General features: G+C 43.2%; 1 long non-coding RNA gene across 1 annotated transcript in view; it reads right to left on the minus strand.

Moving 5' to 3' along the window:
* Window positions 1–23,520, minus strand: part of LOC142446963 (uncharacterized) — a 284,502-nt gene that overhangs the window by 122,328 nt on the left and 138,654 nt on the right. The gene's annotated exons all lie outside the window — the stretch shown is intronic.

Here is a 23,520-nt window from a genome sequence, read left to right on the forward strand (position 1 = left end):
TGCTTGCATTCAGTCCTGCATCACTTCACAGGCCTGGAATGTTCTATTTCTAAAGCAAGATTCTGATCATGATACTCCCCAGGAGAAAGCCCCTTGAAAACTTCCCATTAATTGAAAGTTAAGTTTTAATCACTTGAAAATGTTTAGCATGAGTGAAGTGGGTATGAACTGTTCTATTTCTAATTATTTCTTCATATTCTTCTCCTGCCTCTCCTTCACAGAGCGCTTTTAGTCTAGCCCAACACTTCCAGCACCACCAAGCTCTCTCATATCTCAATGCCTTTGCACTTGCAGTGTTCTCTGCCAGGGATTCCTTACACCCTCCTCAACCATATTTTCTTTGCCCGAAAAGATATCAAATCACCAGAGAAAATGAACGCAGCCCATCAGTTGTTCCAAAGCACACCATTCCTCCACTCTTTGGAGCTCATCTCTCTACTCATCATCATCGTAACTAACACTTATAGAATGTTTACTATGTACCGTATATGCTCCAGTACCAGCCTTATTTAATAAACTGACCTCATCTAATCCTCTAAGCAACAAGATAAAATATGGGGATTTCTTTCTCACTTTAGAGAGGAGAAAAATAAAATTTGGCAGTGCTGTTTAAGTCCCCCAAAATCACAGAATAATTCATGATAAAGCTAGGTTTGAAACCCAGGCCGTCAAAATATAGAATGTATGCATCTAACATATTACACCACATACACTACTGGTATATTTCTATTATAGCATTTCTTGCATTGCACTTTTATTAATTGTTAACATGCCTTTCCCACTTAACGGGAAGTTTGGGCTCACTTGACTGTAAACCCTCAAGGTCAAGACTGTGTTTCCATGTAGCCACGTGCTCAGGCAGTGAGGGAAAGTAGGCGGAGCAAATAAAATGTAACACTGCTTTTATCCCTGCCTGGTTGCAGGGTAAGACCAGTAAGTGACAAATATAATAATACATGATAAAATGTTGTGATGGGGGTGGGGAGGGGAGTTAGGATAAAGTGGTATGAAGATGCAGAAACCCAGGGTCTCAGAAGAGATAGGATTTCAGAGAGAAGGAACAGAAGGAGTGAAGACATGGGTTCTGAGAAATTATGGAAAATTTGAGAAGAGCTTTCCAGAGGTTCCCCAGTAGTTTGGTTTGTGGCTCTCTCTCAGCTTCGCTCAGTCCTTGTGGTCTTGTTGAACAGTACCTGGGAACAGACAGAACATCTCATTTTCAAGGCTATTTTCCAGGGCACACTGATCTTCCCAGTGAATCTTCATCAACCACACAACCTTGCACATGTTACATCACTTTCCCAAGCTTGTCTCTGCATCTTTCAGATTGTAATTTGTGTTTAATATCTAACCTTTGGAGCCTGAACCAGGGACAAAGTCAGATCCTGGTTCGTAAGAGAGTTACCTGATAGGGCTGACGTGATGAGAAGTTTGGTTTTTTATTCATTTATTCAAATTATATATTGAGTATTTCCTATTTTCAGGAGCTCTGTTGAGCCCTACGCACAAGTAAGAAGCACAACTTGCTTTGCTAAGTCTTGTAACATAATGCGAGGCAGACATTAGACCAGTGGTTCTCAACCTTCCAAATGCCCGGACCCTTTAATACAGTTCCTCATATTATGGTGACTACACCCCCACCAACCATAAAATTATTTTCATTGCTACTTCATCACTGTAATTTGACTAATGTTATGAATCGAGTGACCCCTATGAAAGGGTCATTCAAGCCCCAAAGGGGTTGTGACCCACAGGTTGAGAACTGCTGCATTAGACCATCAAGGCATGATAAATATGTCATGTCACTGTTTTTAATTGTCTCACAAGGACTTAAATGATATCTTTTAATTATTTTTTCCAAGTTTTTATTATATATAAAATGGAAGTTTGCATATCACATCTTTGCTTGTGCATTCATTTTCCAAATGGCTTGCTTGCTTCACATTACAATCTAACACATGATTTTGACATATTCATCAGTTGACCTTAACCACCCCCCCCAATAAAGTAAAATTAGTCATCTTTAAACTGAAACCTGGAGAATTAGTGGAAAGTTGAGGACAGGAAAATAGAGAAATTAATCCCAAAAGAGGGCCCAACATGTAAAAAGTTCCACACATAGTATATTCAAGGAAGACAGAAAAAAAACCCTACTATGGCCGGAATACAAAGTGTGAAGTGCAGAGTGACGTAGCTAAGACTAAAGGAGTCACAGGACCAGCCTGTAAGTAGCCTGTAAACTAACTTGCGGCCTTTGAGCTTTGGCATGAAGGTGGAGGGAATCCCTTGAATATGCTTTTTGGAAAGTAGCATGATCCACTTTTATTTTAGCTAAGAAGTCATGTTGGCATTGTTGGGTGCCATCAGTTCTGACACACGACGACCCTATTGTAATAGAACAGAACAGCACCTGTTCCTGTATCACCCAACTAATCCCTACACCCCGCCCCGTGTGGCAGTCACTGTGTAAATCTGTCTTGTCGAGGGGCTTCATTGTTCAGAGGACATTCCACTTGGCAAGGATAATGTCTTCTCCCAAATTGGTCCTTCCTGGTAACATGTTCACAAAAGGTTTCAGCATCATCAATGCCAAGGAGTATTCTGGCTACACTTCCTATGTCATATATTTGTTGGTTGTTCTTGCAGTCCATGGTATATTTAATATTCACTGTCAGAATTCAAGGAAATATCATTCAACGGCAACAATTCTTCCTCGGTCTTACCTATTCATTTCCCAGCTTTTGCATGCATACGATTGAACCTATTGGAAAGCTCTGGCACTATGGTGCCCAGGTAAACAGCCCCCATTGGGAGCTCCATGGTGGTCAGTGAACCCCTGGTCCAGGAGGATGAGTGGAGGGATTCCGGTAAGTGAAAAGACTCCCACGACAATGGTCTGGGAGGCAACCTTCCCCTAGCCTCGCTATCTAAATCTAGCTCTCCCTGGAGCCCCAGGGATCGGTGACCTGGTCCCAGAGATTCCCCAGACTGTGCCCAAGATGGCCACCACCTGCCACAAGTGAGCGAGGGAGAGAGAGAACGAGAACTACCACCTGACCCACCAAGCCTCGAGAATGACATTCCTGCTTGGAGCAGCCAATGCACAGAGAGGACCGTGGGACTGACCCTACCACAAGACACAGCATACCCTCAGTGGCCCACGGTACTACAGGGGACAGCACTGGAGGGACAGTGCAGAAATTGTTCCCAGTCTGACCCCCCAACACTGGAGCAAAACACGAAAGGAGCCCAACAGAGCAGCAAGGGGAGCAAAGCAATGAAGTCCCCAAGGAATCCGGAAAACAGACTTAGGAATTGGTGGGCAGGGCTTGGCACTTCACCAGATCCAACAGGAAAATACTCATAACGGTCAGAAGACAGACCTGGAACTATTTAAAGGTTGGTTTTTTTTCTCATGTCTATCCATATAAGAAAGGCAATCCATATAACCATTCCTGAGGAGAAAATAATGGAGTGGACAGTTTTGGGGGGACATGAAAGAAGAAGAGGGGGGAGAAAGGGAGGGGGGAGCCAACAAACCCAGGGACAAGGGCATAATAAGAGATGTAAATTCGAAAAAAAAGAAGAAGATGGCCGACAGGGACACCCGCATACTCTGAGAGCTCCTCCAAACAAAGCGGGATTGGCGACCAGGTAGCTGAATAGTAAGAGTCTGGTGAGTGAAATATCCCCCTGGGTTAGCACCCCAGTCCTACCCCACGTATTTGTCCGGAGCAGGGGTCTAGGTGAAAGAGGACCGGACTAGGGGGACATCTCTGGCCACTAAGCTGCCGTGAGCTCACTGGCGACCGGCTTAGGCTCCATCCCCAAACCCGGCGCCTAGGCCAGAGCCACTTGCCTGCCCTGCCTACTCCAGCGGCCCACTCCCCACTCCCTATCGCGGATCCCCACTGGGAGAGAAGCTTTCCTCTCCCGCAGTTCCCCTCTCCCCACAGGGCAGCGATCTGCCCTCGGGCCCACGTCCCTCCCTCCATTCATCCAAGCTCAGGGGAGCGGACCCGCGGGTTGTCTGGCGACCCCCACGGGGGACCATCCACCCGCACCGCTGCCGGACCTCTCCACCTGCCCTCCTTGCGCTGGCCTCCCACCCCCGCCCGCCCCCGCCAGCCCCTGGCAGCCTAGCGCCAGCTCCACTCCTGGCGGGGACCCTGCGCTGAGCACTTCCCGCCGACGGGAGCCATAGCCCAACCCGCGCCTGTCCCGGACCCTGAGCTTCCGCGGAGCGCCTCGCCCCGCGCTGCTGAGTCTGCCCACCAAGGGCCCCCCCCTGCGCAAGGCACAAGAGTAGGTGCCCTCCCCAGGGTGCTGCGGGGACCCCGGCGGCCGCGACTCTGAGCCTGAGCAGAGGAAGGGCACCATTGCCCCCTGCGGTTTCGCGCCAAGCCTCCTTTGCCAGCGCCATTACCCCCTGCGGTTTCGCGCCAAAAGGGCGGAGAGCGAACACCATTGTTCCCTGCAGTGTCCCGAAGCTGCCTGCACAGCTATCCAAGGGGCCGCTCACAGCCCGGGCAGATCAAACACTCCACCTGCAGTCTCGGCTTTGCAGTCCCTGAGGAGCCTTCAGTGAGCTCCAGCCAGCTCTCACCATCTGGGGCCCTGTTGGGTCCCCAGTGCCAGCCCTAAGCCTGCCGCAGCCCGCCCCAGCCACCCCAGGAGACGGCACAGTGGCCTGAGCCTCCACACAATAAGGTTACTCCTGTCTCCCAGAAGCATGGGGCCTATTAAAGGATCAAGGAAAAATCAACAGACCACATCACTCCCAACAAAAAAATCAGAAAAACGAGGCACTTTAACAGACCTAACGTCACTCATAGAAGAAACAGATATAGATCAGCCACAAAAGGAAATCTTCAGAACTCTGCTTGCAGTAATACAGGAGCTAAGAGAAGCAAACCAAAATAAGGATGCAACGATAGAAGGGATGAAATGCACAATAGAGGGGATGAAGTCCACAATAGAGGGGATGAATACTATCCACCAAAAGGAACTGCAGAAACTAACAGAGGAGGTAGCAGAGGCCACACAAAAGGTCACAGAAGCTATATCTAGGCTTGAGGAGGCTGAGAACCGTATCAGTGAACTCGAGGACGCTCAAACCAAACGAAGCAAGCGAGAAAAACAATCAGATAGGAAAATGAAAGAAACAGAAGACAGCCTGAGATCAATGACAGATGCTATGAAGAGGAATAATATTCGAATAATCGGTCTACCGGAACACAACATAACACACAAATCGACCGCCAAGATAGCAAAGGAATTCCTGGAAGAAAATTTCCCCAACCTAACAAAGGAGAATCCGACTCTCATACAGGAAGCAGAGAGGACGCCGGCTAAGCTAAACACCAAGAAGAACACGCCAAGGCATATAATTGTAAAATTATCCAACTTAGAGGAAAAAGAGAAAATTCTACGAGCATCAAGAGAAAGGAAGACAGTCACATACAAAGGAGCGCAGGTAAGGGTATGCTCAGACTTATCAGCTGAAACCATGAAGAGGAGGAGAGAATGGAGCACCATCTTCCAAATTCTGAAAGATAAAAATGCCTCCCCCAGAATCCTATACCCTGCCAAGTTATCCATTAAGATAGAGGGTAAGATAAGGGTCTTCCAGGACAAGGAAGAACTCAAAAAATATACTGCAAGTCACCCGACCCTGCAGAACATACTGGCTGACTCACTATGGCCAGAAGATCAAGCTCCAACTAGAACCTCCAGGAGACCACCATATAGCCCATCTCCATCTAGAAGCCAACATGCCAGCAACACGCACCAGGACAACACGGTCTCAGATGGAAAAGAGGACAGGATAGAAACCCTCCACTCAAACGCAGTACACTGATATGAAGGAAGATAGGCAAAGACCCAAAACACAAAACAGAATATGGCAACCATGAAGCCAGAGATTGTAATAATCACTCTGAATACAAATGGGCTCAATTCATATGTTAAAAGAAAGAGGCTGGAGGATTGGATTAGAAAACATAACCCATCAATCTGCTGCCTGCAAGAGACACACCTTAAGCAAGCAGACAAGCATATGCTGAGAATAAAGGGCTGGAAGAAAGTTTACCAAGCAAATGGTAACTCCAAGAAGGCAGGAGTGGCTATCTTAATCTCCGACAAAATGGATCTCAAGATCCAAAACATAAAAAGAGACAAAGAGGGACATTACATAATGCTCAAAGGCTCAGTAAACCAGGAAGCAATAAGCATACTGAATATTTACGCACCTAATAATGGTGCGGCAAATTTCGTCAAACAAACTATTAAAAAAATGACAGAAGAAATCACGGAAACAACAATAATAGTGGGGGACTTCAACACTCCACTATCAGAGAAAGACAGGTCACAGGGAAAGAAGCTCAGCAAAGAGGCCAGAGAGCTAAACAATGTAATTAGGCAACAGGGCCTGATAGACATCTATAGAGCCTTTCATCCAAAAGCAAAAGGTTTCACATTCTTCTCCAATCCACACGGATCTTTCTCAAGAATAGATCACATGCTGGGGCACAAGGCCAGCCTGAGTAAATTCAAACACATAGATATTATCCAGACGTCTTTCTCAGACCACCATGCCATAAAGCTGGAGATTAATAGGAGGGCACCCAGAAAAGCAAGGGTCACCAATTGGAGAATAAACAACGATCTCCTGCGACATGAATGGGTTAAGGTCCAGATCAGAGAGGATATCAGGAAATTTCTAGAAACTAATGAGAACGAGCATACAACATATCAAAACTTATGGGACACTGCAAAGGCAGTCATCAGAGGTAGCTTGATATCACTGAATGCATACATGAAAAAAGAAGAAAGGCGTATGACAGATATGTTAACACAAAACCTCCAACAACTAGAACAGAGTCAACAGAACTACCCCTCCAATAGCAAGAGAAAAGAAATAATAAAAATCAGGGCGGAGTTAAACCAGTGGGAAGACAAAAGAACAATGCAAAGGATTAACGCAACTAGAAGCTGGTTTTATGAACGAATTAATAAAATTGACACTCCCCTGGCAAAGCTTACCAAAGATAGAAAGGAACAATCATCAATAGCCAGGATAAGAGATGAATCGGGGGCAATAACAACAGACCCCAATGAGATAAAAAGGATAATCACAAAGTACTATGAAGGTTTGTATTCTAATGAATTCAGAAACCTGGAAGACATGGATAAATATTTAGAAAAACAATCTATCCCTAGATTATCTGAGACAGAGATCAAGAACCTCAACAAACCCATAGCGAAGGAAGAAATAGAGAGTGTCATCAAAAACCTACCAAGGAAAAAGGCCCCAGGGCCAGATGGCTACACAGCAGAATTTTACCAAACATTCAGGGAAGAGCTGACACCGATCCTCCACAAAGTATTCCAGAACATAGAAAAGAACGGCAAGCTCCCAAACTCATTTTACGAAGCCAGCATTACTTTGATACCCAAACAGGGAAAAGACCCCACAAGTGTAGAGAATTATAGACCAATATCTCTAATGAACATAGATGCAAAAATCCTTAACAAAATATTGGCCAATAGAATACAAAGGAACATCAAACATATCATTCACCACGACCAAGTAGGATTCATCCCAGCGATGCAGGGATGGTTTAACACCCGAAAATCCATCAATATCATACACCACATCGAGAAGAAAAAGGAGAAAAACCATATGATAATATCCATAGATGCAGAAAAAGCATTTGACAACATCCAGCATCCATTCCTAATCAAAACACTCATGAAGATAGGATTGGAAGGTAAGTTCCTCAAGCTCATACAAGCTATCTATGAAAGACCAACAGCCAACATCATAGTCAATGGAGAAAAGACAAGAACAATACCACTGAAAAAGGGTACAAGACAAGGATGCCCCCTGTCCCCTCTTCTATTCAATATCGTTTTGGAGGTTCTGGCTAACAACATAAGACAGCGGAAGGACATCAAAGGGATCCAGTTGGGAGAGGAGGAGGTGAAACTATCGTTATTTGCAGATGACATGATCCTATACATTGAAGACCCCCAAAACTCCACAGTTGGAATACTTACAGCAATAGAGGAATACGGAAGGGTAGCAGGATACAAGATCAATAAACAGAAGTCGGTAGGGTTTCTATACACATCGGACAGGGCCATGGAAGAGGCGATTAAGAGGGAAGTACCCTTCACAGTAGCCAAGAACAAACTGAAATACCTAGGAATATACTTAACAAAAAATACTAAAGACCTATATAAGCATAATTATAAAACCCTATTACAGGAAACCAAAAGTGACCTTCACAAATGGATGAAGCTCCCCTGCTCATGGTTAGGTAGGCTGAACATAGTAAAGATGACAGTTCTTCCTAAAGCACTCTACAAGTTCAATGCTATACCAATCCAATTACCATCAACCTTCTTCAAAGAATTGGAAAAACTGACCACCAACTTCATATGGAGAGGGAAGAAACCCAGAATTAGCAGAGAACTCCTCAAGAAGAAGGACACAATTGGAGGACTCGCCCTGCCTGATTTTAATGCCTACTACACAGCTACAGTGGTCAAAACAGCATGGTACTGGCACAATGATAGACACTCAGACCAGTGGAAAAGAATAGAAAGCCCAGGAGTAAAATCATCAGCATATAGACAACTGATCTTCGACAAGGGTCCCAAAAACGTCAAGTGGGAAGCAGATGCCCTCTTTAATAAGTGGTGCTGGAAACAATGGATATCCACATGTAGAAAGTTGAAACAAGACGTCTACCTCACCCCATGCACAAGAATACACTCAAGGTGGATGACAGATCTAGAAGTCAAACCCCAAACCATCAGGACCATTAAGGAAGGAATCGGGACTAATCTCAGAGCACTGGCCCAGGGAGCACATAGGCTCACTGCAACAGGGAAGGGGACACACACAGGTGATCTGGAAATCGACAAATGGGATCTAATAAGAATAAAACACCTGTGCACCTCGAAAGACTTTGCCAAGAGGGTGACAAGGCAACCCACAGACTGGGAGAAGATTTTTAGTAATGACACGTCAGACAAAGGGCTCATTACTAAAATCTACAACACCATCATGACCTGCAAAAAGAGGAAAACAGTTAACCCCCTAAGGAAGTGGGCAAAAGAAATGAGAAGAACTTTCACTAGAGAGGAGATCAATATGGCCAATAAATATATGAGAAAGTGCTCGAAGTCCCTTGCCATAAGAGAAATGCAAATCAAAACAACCATGAGATACCACCTAACACCCCTGAGGCTAGCCCAGATCAGTAAATCAGAGAGCAACAAGTGTTGGAGGGGCTGTGGTGAAATAGGAACCCTCCTCCACTGCTGGTGGTCGTGCAGATTTGTACAGACACTGTGGAAAGCAATCTGGCGATACCTAAAGAAAATGGAAATTGATCTACCTTACGACCCAGCCATCCCTCTACTGGGCATATACCCGGTTGAAGCAGCAAATAAAACACGACCAGTCATATGCGCTCCAATGTTTATTGCGGCACAATTCACAATAGCAAAGACTTGGAAACAGCCTAAGTTTCCATCGATAGACGAGTGGATTAGCAAACTTTGGCACATACACACAATGGAGTATTATGCAGCACTGAAAAGCACCGATGAGCACATGAAACACGTTATTTCATGGGAAGAGCTGGAAGGAATTATGCTAAGCGAGGTAAGCCAGTCCCAAAGGGACAGGTACAACATGAGTCCCCTGAGGTAAGTACAATCAGCATGACAGAAATGGGGCATTAATCCACCCAAGGGGAGGGTATTGTTTATATCTCCACAGGGAAAGTGGGACCAGACTTCAACCCAGTGTCGCAAGGTGTGAATGCATTATCCCGGCGTGGAGGACGGAACCGGTGGAGAGGTCTGGGAGGCAGGCCCCAGCACCATAAATTAAGTGGATTCCTGCCCCTCCCCCGAAAAGAACTTGTTCCAAAGGACGACATTGACCCTGCAGCTATGGGAGATGGACATATTTGATCAGAGCACACGGGAGCAGATGAAGGGGCAGGAGGAGAGAGTGGAGCACAGCCTGGCCCACCAGGCCGTGAGGATAATGTTCCTGAGTAGAGCAGCCAGTCCACAGAGAGAACAACATGGCTGGCCCTACTATGAGACATGATGCCCCTCAGTGACTAAGGGCGATACAGGGGACAGAACCGGAGACACAGTGTGGGAATTGCACCTGACCTGATCCCACCACACCGAGGCAATGCACTGGGGGAGTGCAGCGGAACAGCAAGGGAATGGAGTGGCAAGGTCCCCAGGGAATGCTGAAAGTGGACTTTGGGGCCAGGGCGTGGTGCCCCAACAGACTGGACTGGAAAACGCTCCTAAGGGCCAGCAAAGATCCCTGAACTAACTACAAGCTTTTCTCTTGCGAACTGTTTTGTTCTGTTCTTTTTCAGTGGTTTGTTTTGGTTGTTTTGTTGTCTGGTTATATACTGTCGCTTTGTGTTCCTCTGTCTAGTTTTCGTGCATGTTAGTGACTCCACAGGTCTGTCTGAATAGGACAGGCTGGATGAACTATCTGGAGGAAAAACAACGGGACCGACAGTTCCGGGGGGACTTGGGGTGGGGGGTAGGGGGGGGTAAGGAAGTGGTGTTAACAAACCCAGGGACAAGTGAAAAACATGGGACCCCAAAGGGTAGAGAAGGGGGAGTGGCAGGCCTGGTGGGAAATGATCAAGGGTAAGGTTGCTTAGAGAAGAGGTATACTCTAGCCCAGGTGGCAATGAAGCATGGTAGTAGGGCAGGAGGAAGGTCAAGGGAGATGGAGGAAAGAGCTAGAAGTCAAAGGGCATTCATGGAGGTCTAGACAACGACATGTACATGCAAATATATATAGGAGGTTGGGGAAATAGATCTTTGTGTCTATATTTATAGGTCAAGTATTAAGGTGGCAGAAGGACCTTGGGCCTCTACTCAAACACTCCCTCTATGCATGAATACCTTCTTTTATTAAATTGGAACTCTATGATGCTCACTCTCCCGACACAACAGCTGGAGCCAACATGGGTGAACAAGTAAATGTGGTGAAGAAAGCTGATGGTGCCCGGCTATCAAAAGAGATAGTGACTGGGGTCTTAAAGGCTTGAAGATAAACAAGCGGCCATCTAGCTCAGAAGCAACAAAGTCCACATGGAAGAACACACCAGCCTGTGTGATCGAGTGGTCCCAAAGGGATCAGTTACCAGGCATCAAAGAACAAAAAATCATATCATTGACTGCACACCTCCATGATAGGATCGCTGAAGACAAATGGGTGCATAAGCGAATGTGGTGAAGAAAGCTGATGGTGCCCGGCTATCAAAAGAGATAGTGTCTGGGGTCTTAAAGGCTTGAAGGTGAACAAGCGGCCATCTCGCTCAGAAACAAATAAGCCCACATGGAAGAAGCACACCGGCCAGTGCGATCACGAGGTGCCCAAGGGACCAGATATAAGGCATCATGCAAAAAAAAAAAAAAAGATATAAGTGTGTGTATTTATGTGTATTTATGTGTATTTATGTGTATATGTATATATGTATGTGTATATATATATTATATTAAATGAAGGGGGAAGTGCAGAGTGGAGACCCAAGGCCCAAGTGTCAGCCAATGGAGATCCCCTCACAGAGGGGCTTAGGAGAGGAGATGGGTTAATTAGGGTGTGAGGTAGTATCGATGAAGAACACAGCTTTCCCCCAGATCCTGGATGCTTCCTCCCCCCAACTACCATGATCCGAATTCTACCTTGCAGGGTTGGATAGGACAGAGGCTGTACACTGGTACATAGGAGGGTTGGAGATACAGGGAATCCAGGGTGGATGATACCTCCAGGACCAAGGGCGTGAGGGACGATGCTGGGAGAGTGGAGGGTGAGTGGGTTGGAAAGGGGGAACTGATTACAAGGAGCCACATGTGACCTCTTCCCTGGGAGAGGGACAGCAGAGAAGGGGGGAAGGGAGACCCCGAATAGGGCAAGATATGACAAAATAACGAGGTATAAATTACCAAGGGCATATGAGGGAGGGGGGAAAAGGGAGGGAGGGGGGGAAAAAAAGGAGGACCTGATGCAAGGGGCTTAGGCGAAGAGCAAATGCCTTGAGAGTGATTGGGACCGGGAGTGTATGGGTGTGCTTTGTACAATTGATGTATGTATATGTATGGATTGTGGTAAGAGTTGTTGGAGTCCCTAATAAAATGTAAAAGAAAAAAAAAAAAAAAAAAGAAAATGATTAGGGCAAAGAATGTACACATGTGCTTTATACAATTGATGTATGTATATGTATGGATTGTGATAAGAGCTGTATGAGTCCCTAATAAAATGTTAAAAAAAAAAAAAAAAAGAAAAGAAAAAAAAAAAAAGAGATGTAAATTCGATGACAAGGAGGGTGTAGAATGCCTGGTGGGGGTTGATAAAGTGCAATGAACTGAGCGAACATACTGAGAACCACATGAAGGTCGAACAGGATGGTGGGCCAGGAGGAAAGTAAAGAGAGGAAATAACTAGAAAGCAAAAGACATTTATAGAGGTGTAAATATAGGCATGCACATATGTAAATCTATTAATATATAGGTAAGGATGTAGGTCCATGTACATATATTTAAATGTTAAGTATTAAGGTAGCAGAAGGGCATTAGATCTCTACTCAAGTCCTCCATCAACAAAAGAACACTTTGTTCTTACAACCTGTCATTCTGTATTGTTTACCTTCCCAATATGATCACTGAAGTCAATATGGGTGCATAAGCAAATGTGGTAAAGAAAGCTGATGGTCCCAATCTATTACAAGATATAGCATCTGGAGTCTTAAAAGCTTGAAGTTGAACAAGTGACCATCTAGCAGAGAAGCTACAAATCACACATGGAAGAAGCACACCATCCTGTGTGATAACAAGGTGTCGATAGAATCAGGTATCAGGCATCAGAAAACCTCAAACAAACAAATACCCTATATGCTCTAGTATAAGTCGACCGAAAATAAGCCGAGGCACCTAATTTCACCACCAAAACCTGGGAAAACTTATTGATTCGAGTATAAGCCTATGGTGGGAAATGCAGCAGCTACTGGTAAATTTCAAAATAAAAATAGATGCCAATAAAATTACATTAATTGATGTATCAATGGGTTAAATGTTTTTGGACATTTATTTCAAAGAAAATCAGTAAACTAGCTCTGTAACTGGAAAAGAGGGTCAACAAAACAATATGGTATCAACAATAACTTTAAGAGTACAAAAACCTTAGCTTAATCAGCAACCAAGCTAAAACACGAGTTAAAATCCTTCAAAAGTGGATTCTTCTTCAACATCTGTATGTCCAAACAGAGCCTCAGCTTTAGATAGTGTGAGGTTATCAGCATAGACATTGTCCCCATCACTGAGCTCACAATTACCACCATCACTGGTGGTGTTTTCACACAAAGTGCTGTCTTCACTGCCATCCATAGCATTACTGATGCCACATTTCTTGAAGTCGCGTTGCACCATGTCCTCTGGAATCTCTTCCCATGCATCACTAACCCACTTTGCTATCAATTCTATGTCGGGCTTCATAGATTTTCAACTTTTGTGAGTCGGGCTTGCCCAGATGACACCCATTCATGCCACATCTTTCACACACGGTCTTTAAACACACATTTAGGGACTACAATACAGGTGTAAGCCCATCTGGAATAACAGCCAAAGTAACTTGAGAAGACTTTGCCAATTTGTTTATGTCATCAGATGCACGGGTTCTGAATGTAACCCAAACTATCAATGATGGGTTTTTCATTAAGGCAGCTCCTGGTCATCCATTCCAAATGTCTTCCAGCCATTTGTTTGATTCCGTCTTGATCCATCCAGCCTTTAATATGTGCACACACTGTAATTCGTACTGGGAATTTGACCCTTTTAGGCAAGGTCTTTCTTTTAAAGATAATGTCAGGTCGCAGCAGTTTACCATTGTCCCATTAGCCAAATGTGACAGAACGACTGTGAAATGTTTTTTCCCCTTTCTTATGGTTCTGAGTAAAATAGTTTCATCTCCCAAACTTGCCACAGTTCTGTTGCTTGGAAGATTAAAGACCATAGGTGTTTCATCCGTATTCCCAATATCTCCCAGGTCATAGCTTTGGATCCTTCTTTGTTTTATGATGAATTAATGGAATGACATCACTTCTTCATCAAGGTCTTTTGGCAACTTCTGTGAAATCTTTGTTCCTTAATGGAAGCATAGGGCAAATCTATTCATGAAGCGGGTACACCATCCTGGTGATGCAACAAAATGTTCAATGCCTGGCGCTTTTAATTTGTCGTCTTGAGTCATTTGAAGGACATGTGAATGAATTCCCATGCATGTTATGCAATAACCATTTTGACGACACTCCATAACCCATTTATGCAATTCAGTCTCTAGAGCCCCATATGAGGCATTAAACCACATCCAGCTTCTTTTGCCTTTGGAATCTTTTCCAAGTCAGCTTTCATTTTCTACTACTCCCTCACTTGTTCTTTGTCAACACAAATTTCCCTACTTGCAATATTGTTATTGCTTTCTTCTGCTCTTGACACAACCTTACCTTTGAAATCAGCTTCATATGACCTGAGTTTTTGTTTTGGTCCAGGATTAGAAGTAGTTGGATCAATTTCTAACATGATAAAAAAAAAAGACTTCAAAAAAGAATGCCTTATCAGCATCATCAAAAAAAAATCTTATCATCGTGAATGAAGGGGGAAGTGCAGAGTGGAGACCAAAAGCCCATTTATCGGCCACTGGAGATCACCTCACAGAAGGGTCTAGGGGAGGAGTTGAATCCACTACCATGATCCAAATTCTACCTTGCAAGTCTGGATAGAGCAGAGGATGTACACTGATGCGGATAGGAGCTGGAGGCACAGGGAATTCAGGGTGGATGATACCTTCAGGACCAGGGGTGTGAGGGGCAATACTGGGAGAGTAGAGGGTGAGTGTGTTGGAAAGGGGGAACTGATTACAAGGATCTACATGTGACCTCCTCCCTGGGGGACGGACAACAGAGAAGGGGGTGAAGGGAGACACCGGATAGGGCAAGATATGACAATATAATAATTTATAAATTATCAAGGGCTCATGAGGGAGGGAGGAGCGGGGAGGGAGGGGGAAAAAGAGGACTTGATGCCAAGGGCTTAAGTGGAGAGCAAATGCTTTGAAAGTGGTTAGGCAAAGAATGTACAGATGTGCTTTATACAATTGATGTATGTATATGTATGGATTGTGATAAGAGTTGTATAAGTCCCTAATAAAATGTTTAAAAAAAACTCTATGGGATTCTAAAAAATATCTATGAGTCAGAATTGACTTGCTGATAACGGTCGAACAATAAAGGACCCTCTAATGGGAAAGTTTTAGCCCCGGTGGTGTAAGGGGTTACACATTGGGCTTCTAACTGCAAGATCAGCCTTTTGAAACCACCAGCCACTCCAGGTGAGGAAGATGAAGTCCCCACTCCTGTAAAGATTCCTGGTGTCAGAAACCCATGGGGGCAGCTATACCCTGCCCTATCGTGTCACTGTGAGTCATAATTGACTCAATGATAGTGAGAATTGAAAAAGTATCAGGCTACTTTTCTTCTTGCTGAAAGGTTTTGGTTTGGTTTTGCATTGTCTGGGAGATGGGGGATATTTTTAAGAGAAGAGCATGGGCAGGAACAAAAGAGATGCTCATCCAGTCAACTAGTAAACATTGTTAGAAGTCACACAGCTCAAGTATGAAAAGAACTACCCATCGATCAAGCCAACCATATTTGCATACATTGTATTACTTAAACCTAGCCACAAACCTATGAGAATGTATTATTTTGTCCACTTACAGATAAGGAACTAGATTCAGAGAAATTTGATTATATCCAAAGTCACATAACTAGCAAGAAGCCAGACCAAAACTCCAACCTCTATAGAACCTGGTCCTTGCGTCCTCTCTGCCGCCTCCTAGATTCTCTGAAGATAATGAGACAGAAGAACTTGTATAAAGTGCTCTGAAAATATTTGATCATCTAAGTGGAGTTAGACAATCGAAGCAGATGTAAAAGGAGGGCAGAAAAGCTTTCCTGATAGAGAGGTTGGTGACTCCAGAAGCACTGCAGCTCTTTGGGATAAGAAAGGGGATGGTGCAAGGCAACTGAGCAGGGATAGGAATGGAACCCACCACCCACTTTGGAGTTCCTTCCCCAATGCTGGAGAATTGATGCATAGAGAGAGAGCTCCCACCAAAAGCAGCAAAGAAAGACTATTTTTTAGTGTACAAGTTTCTTCAAACATTTCCAGATGGCCACCTTCACAGTCCTCTCACTGTCTTGGCCTCTTACTTCTGAACTTGCTCCTTCAAGAATCTTCTGTATCCCTCCTCAAGTCATAGCTCCCAGAGTTCACAACCATCATTCAAGTGCAGTCCATTTAAAATGAGTGGATCAACACTATCACCTTCTTCTCTGGGGATGCTATCAAAATTAATGCATCCTAAGACTACATAGGTGTTTTGTTTTATTTTGTTTTTAGTAGTCATGTACCATTTACTATCCCTTATATCTACACAAATTTTGCTGTAGAGAAAGATAAGTTTCTAATTGACAACAAAAACACAATTCTTGTACTTCCCAAAGTCTTTCAGAGGTAGTTAAAAAGAAGAATTCATATTTCAGACTGTGACTAGGTTTAAGGAGGTTTCAAAATCACAATGCTGTTTCCTAAATAGGAATGACAGCTAAATTTTTTCCCCTTCAGTGATTCCAGAAGAATTGAGCAACTGTCTGTAGAGCCAATCCATCCTCAATGTGGCAGCTCTTTGCTTCTCCATTCATTTTCATTCTGAACGCATGACAAATTGGGAAAGAACTTTTAAGACAAGTTCTTTAGGGGAAAAAAACTGATTAAAATGGAAAGGTCTCCCAAGAAATGCTTGTATTGGGATTTCAGCTGTGTTAAAGGGGAAAAAGAAACAAAGCATGCTCTGCCATGTTCAGCCATGTTGCTGGCTTTATATTTCTGAGTTGAGACTCTCTCAGAGTATGTTATCAAATATTGTTTAAAAGCCTTGATTTATTAAAAGATTGAATTCAGATGGTCCCTTTCTTAGGTAATAGAACAAGTAGATGACTTTAGCAAAGAGAAATTCATCCTCACTTCTCAAAGGCTGTAAGCAATTCTGGGTACCCGCTGTAGGTGAAGACTGTGTATCACTGTAGAACAGGAAGGAAGATCCTGGTCGCATTTCACACCTGTGGAGTGAGCACTTATTGGATACCTCCATGTGTCCTGGCATCACACTTCGCCTGACTGTAAGAAGTTCTCAGTAAAGGGACCTTGGATCCAAAGGAACCACCCCATCCCCAGTTCTTCTTTCTTGCTGGTAGTCAGAGATTGACTCAAAACACAGCCTACTTCTGTAGGTTGTATTCTGCCTCATTCATTTCATAAAAAGTTAAAATTTAGAAAACATAGGATAACTACATTATACCACAAAATATAGACTCATAACTTATGCAGAGAATCATGACTTTTCCAAGTCAACACATATTTTGGGGGGACACAAATCATTACAATTGCTTCTTGGGATACTGTCTTAGTAACAATGAAGGTTACCCCTTTTGCTAACTGGGACTTCTGCAGAAATACACTGTGAACTAGTCATCACAAAACCAATCGTGATCAAAGGGAAAATACTAAGGGGGAATTCCAAATGTCTTGAGTTGTTAAGAGATTCTTTCTAAATCCTAAAAATAACTGCTATTGAGTCACTTCTGACTCACTGAGTTTCCAGACTATAAATCTTTACAACTCAAATAGCCTCATCTTTCTCCTACAGAGTGGTTCATAGATTTGAACCACAAATCTTATGATCAGCAGTCTATTGCCTAACTCAGAGTATCCCCTAGCTTCCTTAAGGATAGGTAGGGGTATGCATAAAGAGAAGAATAAGGTTATCAAATTAAGAAAATGCATTTAAGATTAAATGAGCAGGTTTCTGTTTATATATAAAATTAAACATAAAAAATATTCCCCCACCCAGATCAAGTACGTGATCATCTTTCTTGGATGCAATTTCCAATTATTAATTAATTATTAAGCAGTTATGTGTTTCCAGGAAATAGCCAGATATTGTTGCCATTGATAGATGCCATTGAATCAGTTCTGACTCATAGTGACCATGTGCACAACAGAATGAAACATGACCCGGTCTCGAACCATCCTCACAAAGCTAAGCATGAGAAATACCAAAAGAAGTAGGAAACCTTTCCTGCTTCTGGTAGCTCTAAGTCTAAAGAAACATGAATTAACACAATTTAATACAGCATATTCATGTAAAGACAGGGGCTTGACCATTGCATTGTAGAATACTGAAGGAAAGCCAAAATCTTGGGACTGTCCTCCAAAGCAAGACCTGGCTAGGAAATAACACGTCAAGTAGTCTTTACAGATAATTGACAGTTGTTCAGGCTGAGAATGTGGGCAAGGCACTGAAGGCAAGGATAATAGTGGTGAAAGCATGTGATATCGTTTGGTACAATTAGAGAATGGGAGACATTTACTATCCAGAGTAAAGGGAAGGCAGAAGAAATGTAGGTCAGAGAAAGGGTACAAAAAGATTTTGAGGCCAGAGGAGAGAGGTCTCTGACTGAGTCATAAGGTGGAAGAGGTGAAGCATTCCAAAAACTCCATTTCCCACTTGATTGTGCCCTTTAACTTCATGAAGAATTAGACTTTCCTATTGGCTGTTGATAGAGTCATGATAGGTATACTTGATTAGTAATTTGGCTGCTAACCTCTCGGCCAGTCATATGAAACCACAAGCCACTTAGAGAGAAAGCAAAGGCTTTCCATTCCAGTAAAGATCTATAGTCTAGAAACCCTATAGTGTCCATTGTGAGTTAGAATTGGCTAGATGGCATGTGTATGTTGGCTTGCTATGGAACTGTCATGGTGCTGTTTCAGTAGAGGACAAAGTGACTTGAGTTCTCCTGTATGGAAACTCCCCAAATGGCACACAACTGTCTCCACAGAGAAATCTGACAACCTCTTAGTCTTTGTAAGTAACCTGCTAGCACGGTCTGAACTTCTGCATCCTGCTACCCCAAACTCTCAAGCCAGCCCTGAAGAAAACCAGGAAGCAAATAAAGATACACACATGTACTGGTCATATTCTTTTTGTCAGGCCCTTCTTCATCCTCTCTCTTTTCATTTTTAAAATGATCCTAGAGAGCTAAATACTTCACAAAGGAAATAGACTTTTTCATTAATGAGTGAATTCAGAGAAAAGAACTTTCCCAAAGCCACACATCCAATGGGGGTGCCTGGCATCGATGGGTTTTCCATGCTATTGACCTGTGCATTTTATGTTCGGATTTTCTCTTTCCTTTTGCTCTCTACCTTACCATAGATTCTCAAGGCTCTCGGGTACTGATTTTGGTAAATCATATGCCAAGTTGCAGGACCTTAAATTTATACTCACAATCCCTGGGTTCTAACCCTGGATCTCCCACTGGCACGTCATGGTCTGTCTCTCTGCTGCACTGTGGTGGGCTGTGTGTGCTGTGATGGTGAGAACTATGGCAGAGGTATTTCAATTACTATCAGCCTCACCCAAAGGGAACCAGTTACAGCAGAGCTTCCAGGCTAAGAACAAACGACAGAGAGGGAATAGGCTGTTCCCTGCTGAGGAATTTGCCACTGAACCCCTTATGAATAGCAACAAAATACTGTCAGGTACCGAAAACTTTGTAAACAGCAGCAGAACATTGTCAAATGTATTGCAAAAAGATGAGCCCCTCGGGTCTGCAGGGACTCAAAAGATGACTAAGGAAGAGCTGCCTTCTCAATGCAGAGTCAACCATAATGATATAGGTGGAGGAAAGTCTTTGGGGGTACTCATTTGCTGATGGAGTACAACTCAAAATGAGAAAAAAAACAACCGCACACTTCTATTAATAATTGGAATTTGGAATTCACGAAGTATAAATGTAGAAAATTGGGAGTCTTCAAAATTGAAATGGACCTCATAAAAACTGGTATCCTGGGCAATAGTGAGCTGTAATTGACTGGTATTGGTCATTTTGAGTCGCATAATCAATAGTGTACTATGTCAGTAATGAGAAATTCAAGAGGAATGGAATTGCATTCATAATCAAAGAATGAGATTACAAGATCTGTCTTGAAACACAATGATGTACGTAGTAGGAGGATACCTATATGCATGCAAGGAAATCCAGTCCCTACAACTATTCTTCAAATTTATGCACCAAGCACTAAAGCTAGAGGTAAGGCAATTTACCAAGGCCTTCACGCTGAAATTGATCAAACTTTCTCTCAAGATGCATTAATTGTTATTGGTGTATAGGATGCAGAATTGAGAACAAAGGAAGGAAGCGTTGCTGGAAAATACAGCCTTGGTGAAAGAAACAAAGCTGGAGATTTTTGCACAATAGAGTTTTGCAAAGCCAATGACGTCTTCATCACAAATGCATTTATTTCGACAACAGGAACGGCAACTACACACATACATTTCCCCCAATGGAACACACAGAAATCAAACTGACCCCGCCTACGGGAAGAGACGAAGAAACAGCTCAATATCAGCAGCAAACATGAGGCCAGGGTCCAATGTGGAACAGACTGTCAATGGCTCCCATATAAGCTCAGATTGAAGCTTAAGAAAATTAAAATAAATCCAGGAGAGCCAAAGTATGACCTTGAGTCAATCCCAGCTGAATTTTTAGAACATCTCAAGATCAGATTTGCTTCATTGAACACTAATGACAAGAGCCTTGGTGAGCTGTGGGAGAACATCAAGAAGATCACTCAAGAAGAAAGCAAGAGATCATTAAAAAGACAAGAAAGAACAAAAAGATCAAATGGGATGTCAGACAAGACTTAAAATTGCTCTTAATCATGAAGCAGCTAAGACAAATGAAATGAATGATGAAGTAAATGGGGCTGAACAGAAAAAATTCAAAGGGCAGCTTGAGAAGACAAAGTAAAATCTTATAATAAAATGTGCAAAGACCTAGAGTTAGAAAAACAAAAAGACAGAACACACTCAGCATGTCTTAAACTGAAAGAACTCAAGAATAAACTCAAACCTCGAGTTGCAATACGGAAAGATTCCATGAACAAACTCTTGAACTATGCAGGAAACATCAAAAGAAGATGGAAAGAATGCACACAGTCACTATACCAAAAAGAACTATTCAATATTCCACCATTTTATGAGGTGGCATATGAACAAGAACCAAATGAAGGAGGAAGTTCAAGCTGAACTGAAGGCAGTAGCCAAAAACATGCTCCAGGAATTGACAGAATACCTATTGAAAATGTTTCAACAGCCGATGAAGCACTAATCTCTACCAGGAAATGTGAAAGACAGCTAGCTCTTGGCCAACTGACTGGAAGGGATCCATACTTATACCCATTCTAAAGAAAGGTAGCCCAAGAAACTCTAATCATAGAACAGTATCATTGATATCCGATGCAAGTAAAATTCTGCACAATGGTTACAGCCCTACATAAAGAGGGAGCTGCCAGAAATTCAGGCCAACTTCAGAAGAAGATATGGAATAAGGGATATCATTGTTGATGTGAGATGGTCCTTGATTAAAAACAGAAAATATCAAAAAGATTTGGGGGCTATACAAAGATTGTATGGATCATAAGAAATTGTAAATAATCTTGAGAAGAATGAGAATTCTAGAACACTTAATTGTGCTCACACAGAACCTATACGTGGAGTTGTGGGAACAGCACATGGTTTAAAATCGAGAAAGATATACATCAGGCTTGTCTCCAGTCACTATCTTATTCAATCTGTATGCTGCGCATGTAATCAGAGAAACTGGATTATATGAAGAAGAATGCAGCATCAGGATTGAAGAAGGTTGATTAACAATCTTTGATCTGCAATGACACAACTTTGTTTGCTAACAATGAGGAGGGCTTGAAGCACACACTGAGGAAGATCAAGGACTGCAGTCCTCGGTATGTATTACAACTTAATATAATGAAGCCAAAAATTCTCACAACTGGACCAGTAGGTAACATCATGATAAAAGAAGAAGAGACTGGAGTTGTCAAGAAATTATTTGTTGGATCTACAGTTGATGTTCATGAAAATTGCTGTCAAGAGATCAAAATAAGAATTGTCTTCAGTAAAGCTATGGCATAAAACTTCTTTAAAGTGTTGAAAAGCAAGGATATGACTTTCAGGAGCGAGGTGTGCGTGACACACACCATGGTATTTCTAATCATCTCATAGGCAAATGAAAGTTGGACCTTGAATAAAGAAATGGAAGGAGATTCGGCGCATCTGGATTATGGTGCTGACGGAGGAGGTAGAAAGTACCTTGGACTGCCAAAATTGCTAACAACTTTATCTTGGAAGTACAACCAGAATGCTCCTTAGAGGCAAAGATGGTGCGACTTTGACTCATGTACTTTCGAGATGTTATCAAGAGAGACCAGTCCCTGGAGGAGGACAGACCCCTGACAAGAAGGATTGACACAGTGGCTGTAACAATGGGCTCCAACCTCAGAACAATTGTGATAATGGCAGAGGCCAGGCAGTTTCTTTGTGCTCTGCTTACCATTGCTATGAGTCAGGACCAACTCAATGGCATCGAACAGCACCCACAAAATGTTATGTCATAGAGCATCATTCTTGTTCTTTGGATCTCAATTTCCCCACTTGTCAAATTGAGAGTCTGAGCAACCTTTAAAGCCCCTGCAGGTCAGACATCCTTTGGTGTGTACCACACCAATCAGGGACCTTTTAAGAGAAGCATCAATGCTGCACCCAAAAGCAGCAACTCCAATACCAGAATTCCAGAGATTTTGTTACTTCTTGAGGAAGGAGAGATATTGAAAGTTCTCCCCTCGAATCAGTCCTATAGTTCCTGGAAGAGGGACCATTATTGGTCACATGCCTAAAATAGCTTGACATCCGGCAGCGCTCACTGTGGTAGCAAAACCAGACCGTGAGACAATGGCTGCACAGAGAATTCCTTTTCGGAGGGAGGACTCCGAGCAAGGCACTGAGTACTCCGAAAATACTCAGGGAAACCTCTCGAAGGCGGTGACAACTGAGCTGGCATACGAAGAACAAGTGAAGGAGGTACTTTAGAAAAAGCGAACAGAAATAACAATATGAGACTGTATTGGAGGTGAGAATTCCAATCCTGCTTCTGGAAACTACAACTGTTTCCACACACTACAGCATGGGCCACCTTCAGCTTGGCTAATGGCCAAACCCAACTCCGAAGGATGTAAGTTATAGATGCAAAAGTAGTCATGAGACATAAAACGGAAGGCCTTGTCCTTCATGTTACAGCATTTAGTATTTTTCTGGTGGCTCTCAGTGGAATGTCGAGAGGTTTTAGCGAAGAGATGGGATCCTTAACTAAGTCCTCCCTGACCCCGCCTTGGCCCAGCTTGTCACTCCCAGATGAACCTGCAATTAGAGTCAGTCTGTCTGCCCCGTGCCGTCTGTTCTCTAGTCTTCTAAGCAGTACCTTCCAG

The sequence above is a fragment of the Tenrec ecaudatus genome, chromosome 4 (assembly GCF_050624435.1).
Source record: "Tenrec ecaudatus isolate mTenEca1 chromosome 4, mTenEca1.hap1, whole genome shotgun sequence".
NCBI classification, from domain to species: Eukaryota; Metazoa; Chordata; class Mammalia; order Afrosoricida; family Tenrecidae; genus Tenrec; species Tenrec ecaudatus.